The sequence below is a fragment of the Piliocolobus tephrosceles genome, chromosome 9, assembly GCF_002776525.5.
Source record: "Piliocolobus tephrosceles isolate RC106 chromosome 9, ASM277652v3, whole genome shotgun sequence".
NCBI classification, from domain to species: Eukaryota; Metazoa; Chordata; class Mammalia; order Primates; family Cercopithecidae; genus Piliocolobus; species Piliocolobus tephrosceles.
Genome location: NC_045442.1, coordinates 59,678,162 through 59,686,733, shown reverse-complemented (window position 1 = coordinate 59,686,733; position 8,572 = coordinate 59,678,162). Strand labels below are relative to the sequence as shown.

At 45.2% G+C, this 8,572-nt stretch overlaps 1 pseudogene; it reads left to right on the top strand.

Annotated features, from left to right (window-relative positions):
- Positions 1 to 803: 803 nt before the first annotated feature.
- Positions 804 to 1,363, top strand: LOC111537787 (annotated as a pseudogene).
- The last annotated feature ends 7,209 nt before the right edge of the window (positions 1,364 to 8,572 follow it).

Below are 8,572 nucleotides of genomic sequence, written 5' to 3'. Positions count from 1 at the left end.
TCTCTCTCTCTGTCACTGAGTGACTGTAGTTTGATTTGCATATTTACTGGGTGCCTTTTCCATGACAGGCACAGTTTTGGACTGGAGGTTCCTTGTTGAACAAGATTGACCAAGACCCTACACTCATAGAACATGCATTCTAGAGGTAAAGCAAACAATCATCAAGTAAACAGGTAAACAGGATATTTGATAAGAGATGTGAAAGTGAATAAAGTAGGGCAATTGGTTAGGGAATGGCTATGACTATGGTGCTTCATTTATTTTAGGTGTGGTGATGAGGGAAGTCCTCTCTGAGGCAACATTTGAGCGGAGACCTGAGTGAGGTAAGAGAGAAAGCCATGTGATGGACTGGGGGTTGAAAACAGAGGAAACAGCAAGTGCAAGACCCTAAAGTAGTAGCCCGCTTCATATTTCTGATGAACAGTGAGAAGGCCAGTTCCCGGAGATGAATGAACAGGGAAGAAAGTGATAGAGGATGAGGTGAGAAGATTAGGCAAGAGTCTAGTCATATAGGCTGTGGTGAGGGAGTGTGGATTTTATCCAAGTGTGAAAAGAAACTACTAAAGGATTTTGAATAGGAGAGTGAGCACGTTTCATTTGTATTTTTTTTAAAAATCACTTTGGCTGCTGTGTGGAGAATGAAATATATAGTGAAGGAGTGGAAGCAGGGAAAATAATTAGGAGGTGATTGTAGCAGGTTGGCCAAGAAATGATGGTGGTTTGGACTAGTTGCTAGTGCAGGAGGTAGTAAGAAGGGATGGGGTTTGGGATACATCCATATTCATAAATTAGAGCTGAGAAGGATGGCTGCCTCTGCCTTTGCTGGTGCGGTGGGGGCAGCTTCAGGAATCCAATAGCCCTTGAATGTTTTGGCATCTTCAGCCTACCGAAACTGTGTCAAGAATGCCTCTCTTATTTCTGCACTGCCCACTGGATGTTTTAGTCATATTCAGACACCAGTTGTTTCCTCCACTCCCAGACTTATCACATCTGAGAGAAACCTGACATGTGGGCATACTTCAGCCATCCTTAATAGAGTGGCCCCCTTGCTTCCAAGTGTCCTGAAGCTGCCAGTCAGATCTCTAACATACTTCAGTACACGAAAAGGCAAGAGAAAGACTGTGAAAGCTGTCATCTACAGGTTTCTTCGACTTCATTGTGGCCTTTGGGTGAGGAGAAAGTCTGGTTGTAAGAAAAAAATTATGGAAAAAGGCACCTGCAGGAAAAAAGCGATTGAGGGAATTTGTTTTCTGCAATAAAACCCAGAGTAAACTCCAATGGCGAGGTCCTCTCAGAGAGGCGAAACTGGTATGTTGATGATCCTTATCAGAAGTAACATGATTGAACAAACCTGAAAGTATAGATCAGAAGTTTCACTTGTTTCTCAGTTATTGAATATGTATCTTTGTGTACATGATATATTTGCAAAAAAGGATAAGTATAAAACTTGATGTAAATTGTACCAATGAATATGTAAATATACAGTGACAACATTAAACTTATAAAAGTTTAAAAAAAAAATTAGACCTGAGAGGAGGGGCTGATCCATTGGATGTGGAGTGTGAGAGAGATAATTTAGGGAGCTGAGGGAGCTGTGTTATTATTTGGGAAATATTTTTCAGGGAAGATGATGAGAAAAAAATTGCGCAGGAGACATCTGAAGGTAAAATGGGACTAGAGCCCTGACCACAAAGGCCACAGTTCTATCTTGAGGAACTTTCTGAGAACATGACAGGAGACCCACAAGAGGGCACACTACTCTCTTCCAGCCAAAATCATGGACACCTTCCATTCCAGTCTCTTCTGCTGCTGAAAAGTCACCCTTCAGGCCACGATCATAGACAGAAGAAAATTCTACCTTTTTTGTAGGTAAGGTATTAGGAAAACTTACCGGGTGATCTGTGTGTATACAGATTCTCTACTATAGATATGCTAGAAATAAATACAGATGTACCTCTTATTTTTAAAAAATATATAATGTATATATTAATATATCCACTATATATATAGAAATACGTTGGCCGGGCACCATGGCTCATGCCTGTCATCCCAGCACTTTAGGAAGCTGAGCAAGCAGATCACAAGGTCAGGAGTTCCAGACAAGCCTGGCCAATATGGTGAAATCTCATCTCTACTAAAAATACAAAATTTAGCCTGGCATGGTGGCATGTGCCTGCAGTCCTAGCCACTTGGGAGGCTGAGGCAGGAGAATCGCTTGAACTTGGGAGGTGGAAGTTGCACTGAGCCGAGATCACGCCATTGCACTCCAGCCTGGGCGACAGAGTGAGACTTCATCTCAAAAAAAAAAAAAAAAACTGAAGAAAGAAATACGGCCAGCGCGGTGGCTCATGCCCATAATCCCAGCACTTTGCGAGACTGAGGTGGGTGGATCACGAGGTCAAGAGATCGAGACCATCCTGGCCAACATGGTGAAACCCTATCTCTACTAAAAATAAATTTTAAAAAATCTAGCTGGCATGGTGGCACGCACCTGTAGTCCCAGCTACTCAGGAGGCCGAGGCAGGAGAATCGCTTGAACCCTGGAGGCGGAGGTTGCAGTGAGCCAAGATTGTGCCACTGCACTCCAGTCTGGTGACAGGGCATGACTCTGTCTCAAAACAAAAACAAACAAACAAAAAGAAATACGTTAGTATATATACCTGGTTATAATTCAGTACTGGTCTGACTTCCTTAGATTCTCTCATCACTCCATGATTTTTTTTTTTCTCTTTCTCTCTCTTTTTTTTTTTTTTTTGGTTAAGAGACAGGGTCTCACTATGTTGCCCACACTAATCTCAAACTCCTGGGCTCAAACGATCATCTTGTGTCAGTCTCCCAAAGTCTGGGATTTCAGGTGTGAGCCACCACACTTGGCCATGATATTTTGTCAAGCCCAAAGCCTCTCAAAGTCCTTCCCTTCCTGGTCAGGGCTCTGGAATACACAGAAAATACCCCTTGGGCACAGCTACCTTTGAAACCAAAGAGTTTGAGTGTAGGAAGGAAAAACTAGTCCAACCCTTCTTTAACTTTAAAGCAAAGGAAGCTGAACCTGAAAAATTTAAAAGACTCCTGTAGTTTCAGCAGCTCCCCTCTATACACAATAGCTCTGACCTTTTCAGAATTGCAATTTCTGTGCATCTACTATATTTTTGAGTTCCCAAATTTTCACTTAATACAGAGGTTGCCTTGATCAGATTCTTCTAAAATTCCAAAGGAAGAAGGGGCTATGCAGAAAAAGATGTTTTCAACATACATCTGTAATACCTTATCATCACCCTAGTGAAATATTCTGAAAGAATGAATAATCTTCTTTGGGAAGAGGTTATAATGGGAAACCCAGAAGTCAAATCCACGTTTTAAAAGGCTTTCACAGTATGATGAAAGACTATGTGTGCATCACTATCATTTCATCCAATTTCCTCTAGTTAGACTGAAAACTCTGCCAGGGCAAGGACTGGAGATGTGCCTAGAGTGTTGTGGGTTTTATTCATTCAACCAATGTATTAAAACTCATATTCCTTTTAAAAAAGGATCTCTGGAGGCTACCCAGTTACTATTGCCCATACCTTTCATTTTGGTGGTAAACAGTCTACTCACATTGATAATAACAACTACGTCCTTCCTATGCATCAAACTTTGTGTTAAGCACTTGATTTGTACTATCATTAATCCTTAACCCTTACACCACCCCTATGCTACTCTAAAATGTACAGTTACATTTTAGAAATAATGAAGCTTGCCAGGCATGGTGGCTCACGCCTGTAATCCCAACACTTTGGGAGGCTGAGCTGGGGAATGCTTGAGGCTAGGAGTTTCAGGGGAGCCTGGGCAACACAGTGAGACTCCCTATCTCTAAAAAACAAAAACAAAAAATTAACCAGGTGTAGTGGCATGCGACTGTAACCCTAGCTGGTTGGAAGGCTGAGGCCAGAGGATCATCTGAGCCCAGGAGTTTGAGACTGCAACGAGCTAGGATCGTGCCATTGTACTTTAGCCTGGGCAACACAGTGAGACCCTGTCTCTAAGCAGCACCAGGGGCATAAGAGATTGAGTAATTTGCCACAAGTCACAGAAATAGGCAATGGAAGAGTTCATATTTGAAAACTAACCGCAGGCATTTAATACCCTGTTTTCTTTTGATTCTCAGTGAAGCCTGGCAGTCTTTGGGAGAGGAAACCCCAAGGCTTGTTCACAGTTTCAGCTGGTGAATAAGGTGGGACCCTTTCATGCACTTCGCTCCCAACGGGAGATTTGCCATAAATTGAAGACTCTGAATAGTCACTGGGTTTGGAAGAGAGTATGCGTCAACTGGGACCATCCAATGAAAAAGGACCAGCATCATTTAACATAATTTTCTTGTTAGTTATGATTTTTTCTCTAAGGATATTTTCCCCCTCTGGTTTTCTAAATTGTCACAAAACATTTGCGCAACGACCTGGGGTGTTATGACACCCTTAAATGAAAATCTGAGGACAGCTTGGATGAAGGACAACTTTTAAGTAAGAACACAGTCCGCCCTCGCCTTGGTTAAACAAATCGAATGGAAACGATTTGTTCAAGATGGGAGCATCCAATAAACGCAAGCTCTTCGAAACAGCCCTGATTCCCTGGCAAACGCTGTTGCTTAGCGAAACGTCAAAACCCCTACGTGCAAACAAACGTCTGAGGGGCGTCCCCGCCCTGCGCAGGCTTCTCCAGGCAGGTCGGGCTTTGGAGAACGTCTGGAGGAAACTGGTAGCTCCTCCCTCTCCGGTTAAAGACTCGGGTAGGGGATCGAGGATCTCCGAGTCGGGTCATCTGGGTTGACCCGCATCCCGACTCCCAGGACTATGCAGGGGAGCTCGGGGGCGAGTCGCTCCACGCCAGGAAACGCCTGCGTCTCAGCGCAGGAACAGAGGCGAGAAGCAGAGGGAAACCCCGCCCTCGTTCCAGACCTGGAGCGGTGCGCCCCTCCCCCGCCCCGGAAACGCCCCGCCGCCCCTCCCTCCACCACCACCTCCCGGGGACCTAGGTTATAAAATCCCACGCACGGTGACGGCGGTTGGGGGGAAGGCGTAAGGCGCCACCGCCCACTGGCAAGGCACCAGCGCTCTCCAGCACCCAACCGCCGCCTCCCTCTCCCCGGCGAGTCTCCAGCCTCCCTCCCGCCAGCCCAGCCCCCCAGTGCGGCTCCTGCCTCACTGCACCCACCCGCCCTGCAGCGCAACCTCCCAGCTCGGCCCTGGAGAGCGCCCCCCCGCATCTGGACTCCCGCTGTCCAAGGGAGAAGCCGCAGCCGCGGCCGCCCCGCCGCTGGCGTTCTTTGATTCTTCCGGACTCTGGGACATCTGGGTGCCGAGGGTTACGTGCATCAGATGTGGCTCCTGGGCCGCCAGATGTGCGCATTCCCTGCCCGGGGCAGGCGGCCGGCGAGTCTGGGCGGACGCGTGGGAGGGGCTGGGAGTTTTCCCTCCTAGCCGACTTAAAAGCCAGCAGAACCTCAAGCCCCCTAGGCTCCCAGGGGGAGCCTGGGCCTCCTGGCTCTCCGGGATGCACTGCCCAAAGGAAAAGTTTCCAGCCCAGTCTGTGCCTCGCCGCCGAGCAGCCCTTGGGGCTTCTCAAAGTGGTAGAGAAAACAGGGCAGTTCTACAGGATGCCCCAAAGAAAACCCTCATATGTCGAACAGGCGACCTTAGTGCTGGCGTGGGACTACAGCTGCGTAGCCAGCAAACCCCAGGCGCGGGTGGGGGAGAAGTGGCGGTAGAGTTCGCATCTGGGGCTTGCTCTAAAGCGCTCTTTGACCGCTTTTGGATTCCATATTTGAAGTTGAGAGTCGTATTCCACCTGGTACAGGCAGTTCAGGGCACGAGAAAAGCCAAGTGAACTCGGTGACTCAATCCCCTTGGAATGTGCCTGGAATAATAATAGGGACTTGAAAGGGTTTTACGGCCGAGGTGGCTAGTGGAGACCAGGCTCCTACGCCTTGCAGTTGGCGGACGGCCGAGGGGGGCAGTATTGCCTTATGCAGAGCTTCTGCGCCTGCAAACGGGACAAAAATAGTCGGAGCATCTGGTTTAAATCAACCAAAAAGCATTTCTATCAGCTTAATCCACCGGCCTGCAGAACCGACAGAACAGGACAAGCCAAATATATTCCCGGTACTCTTTTAACACTCCTGAAATAGCTAAGCCCAATCACACTTCACCGCTGGGATTTCTGTGTCCTACCATACAACTGTCGTTATTTTATAGATGTTGCAAATTAAACTTCCTTTTCTGGGGTTGTGTGTGGGCATGTGCTTAAGCAGTTACATTTGCAAGCAACGCTCGACTACGCTGCCCTTTTCGTTTTCCTTTTTCTTTCTCTCTTTTGGTATGAGATCTTAGAATAGTAAAAAGTATCTGAGGCCAACATATGGGTTGCTTACACCACTAAATATATAGCTGCATTTCCCTCCCTTAACGCCCTTATCAGAATTCCAAAGGCAAGTTGGAACAAAAGAAAACGTGTCTGAGTGTAAAGGGAGAACTTGTGCCAAGAATTACAGTCGCAGGGTAAATAACCTTGTTTTCTCCTTCATCAGTGGCCGCTACCAAGCCCCGTTCTTGGAAAGTGGCCAACAGTCTGTCTGGTGGAGGGTGCTGCTAATTAGAGAGAGCCCATAAACCTCTCTGTCAAAGAGGGCATGTGACCTTCCCTTCAAGTATGAACAATAAAGCTGGCGAACTGCAGACTGCACTCAACACTGGCTGCCCCGCGGATTCCCTAAATAGGAACAGGATGAAGGCCAGGCTCAAGAGGTTACCATAGCTCTGCTCCCACACTTTGAGGAATCGGTCACTCCACTTCCCCGTATAACTTGTTTCAATTACTCTCTACAATCTATTTAGAGGAGAGCAGCTTGCAGAGAGCACTCATTGTCTAATCTAAATGAGGAAGCAATTATTACTTGCTGCAGTCTAATGTGCTTTGAGACTGGTGGGTCAAAGAGCAACCTGATTTCTTGTAACGTGTCTTTGCACTTTGGAAGATACACCTGTTTAATTATATTTATTTACTCCTGCTTTTATGAAACATTTGTCTATTAAGATTACAAAATTTAGGTGTTTTTCCCCTTCTCAGTCTTCAATGTCCTTTTTAATTTTAGAATTTAAGCTATTGTAAACACTCCAACTACTTTTGCATATTGCTTAATGTTAAATATATTTTTTTAGTGCTATCTTATAGGCATGTTCTCTGATTATAGCAAAATAGAGTTCTCTAAGTCTTCCTTTCTTTGTTTAATTTACCTCCCTAGGAGCCCCCTTGCTAGCTTTAATTTTATACATGTTGTAAACTATAAATAATACAGCTCCACTTTCCTAGAACATATGGAAACTGTCGCCTGCTATATATCCTAACTGTACTTGCTTTCAGCTTAAAGACTGAATAAAGTTAATCTCCTGTGTAAAAAGGCATTTGGCCTTTGTGTGTGTGTGCATTTTATCAGTTAAAACCCAGTATGGAACAGCACATGAAATTCTTCTTGTTGTGAGCAGAGCACATAAAAGGGTTTACAAGGTGTGGTTTGAAGAGAGGAAGCCGTGGAACAAATGTTGGTGGAAAGGAGAGGAAGGAAGGAAAGTGCTTCCTGAGAGGATACTCCTCCTGTTTCAGCATCCACTTTTCAGACTCTTCCTGTTTTAGTCCTTAACTGATTGTAAATTATTTGTCTTTATTTTTTCTATTCACTTTAAAAGCATCCTTTCTCTCTGTACTAAACCAAATCCAATGACTTAACAACTTTACTTCTTTTAACGTTGTGATAATCTGAAACTTTTTGTATTATATAATACATATATGGAAGGAATCATTTCCATGTTAACTTTCCAAGTATTCTTTGATCTCTAAGATAACCAGCTGTGACGGAATTAACAACAGAGTCCACAGTCACAAACATTGCGGTTGCTTGGGTCGTAGGTTGGTCACTGTTTTTGTTTTTGAGACAGCATCTCACTGTGTCACCTAGGCTGAAGTGCAGTGGTGCGATCACAGCTCATTGCAGCCTCAATTTCCCGGGCTCAAGCGATCCTCTTGCCTTAGCCCCGCAAATAGCTGGGACTACAGGCGTGAGCCAGTCACCACGTTCAGCTAATTTTTGTATTTTTTGTAGAGACGGGGTTTTGCCATGTTGCCTAGGCTGGTCTCCAGCTGTGCTCAAGTGATCCACCTGCCTCAGCCTCCCAAACTGTTGGGATTACAGGCATGAGCCACTGCACCCGGTCACAGGTTGGTCAGTGATGAGTCTCTTGTGTATTTGTAAAATCGGGATGATGCCTCCTCGCAAAGTGTGAAAACAAACATATACTAATGTTGGTTATCACAGCTGAATATAAGGGGCATCACAAGCCTTATAAAGTATTAATTCTTCTTCCAAATACATCACGTGCTACAACATCCCCTTTCTTTACAAGAAAAATTAATAAAATATAATTTCTACATACTGAATTTATGACTTTATATTTTGAAGTTGAGTTTCTTTTGGAATTTTTTTTTTTTTTTGAGACAAGGTCTCACTTTGTCACCCAGGCTGGAGTGCAGTGGCACAATCTCA